Source organism: Corylus avellana, chromosome ca9 (assembly GCF_901000735.1).
Source record: "Corylus avellana chromosome ca9, CavTom2PMs-1.0".
NCBI classification, from domain to species: Eukaryota; Viridiplantae; Streptophyta; class Magnoliopsida; order Fagales; family Betulaceae; genus Corylus; species Corylus avellana.
The window spans coordinates 20,344,380-20,345,131 of record NC_081549.1 but is presented as its reverse complement, the minus strand read 5'-3'; positions in this window follow the sequence as shown (position 1 = coordinate 20,345,131).

Below are 752 nucleotides of genomic sequence, written 5' to 3'. Positions count from 1 at the left end.
AAGTCCATGAATGGTGTCCTTGAATATTTGGAAAAAGGACAAAAGGTCCTTAATTATCTAATGCAAGACTTTCTCGATCTTCATCTACCCAACATTATCTTTATCCCAACGTCTTGGTAAAGGGCTGATCTGTACATGTTCCATGCTTGAGGGCCAAAAATACATGATATAAAGGAATGAAAAATGAGTATGCTGTGTCTATTGCATATACTTTTAAGGGCTATTGGTAAAAGAGTAATTCTAGAATTTGATATATGATTTTTTGTTTTGAGTTTAATGAAATTATTCTTTATTCATAATAATAATAATAATATTCAATGCAATTGCATGTTTCAGCCAATATATAAGATGAAGAACTACTGCTTATGATCTTTATATTTAATGGATAGAGAAGTAGTATCAATAAGCAATATTCACATTTACTTGTAATTCATTATGTATAACTGAAAGAAATTTGACGAGGTATAATGTTACAAGCAGTAATTAGGAGATAATGAGGGACAAGCTAAGAGTAACAAGCTAATTTTGATTTGTTTTTTGCTATATTTTATGATAATGAAATTGACGGAGCTAGTTAATATAGCTTGATAGCAAGGAATAATTAATGGCCGAAACAATCCTAGGCCAAACAGGGGTGGCTCCAATAGCCTTGGGGTGGTTTCGGACACCCCCATTTTGCAACTTGGGGGGGTGGCCTAACAACCCCCAAAGGCCCTTGGGGGTGGTTCGACTACCCCCAAAACGGCTAGGGG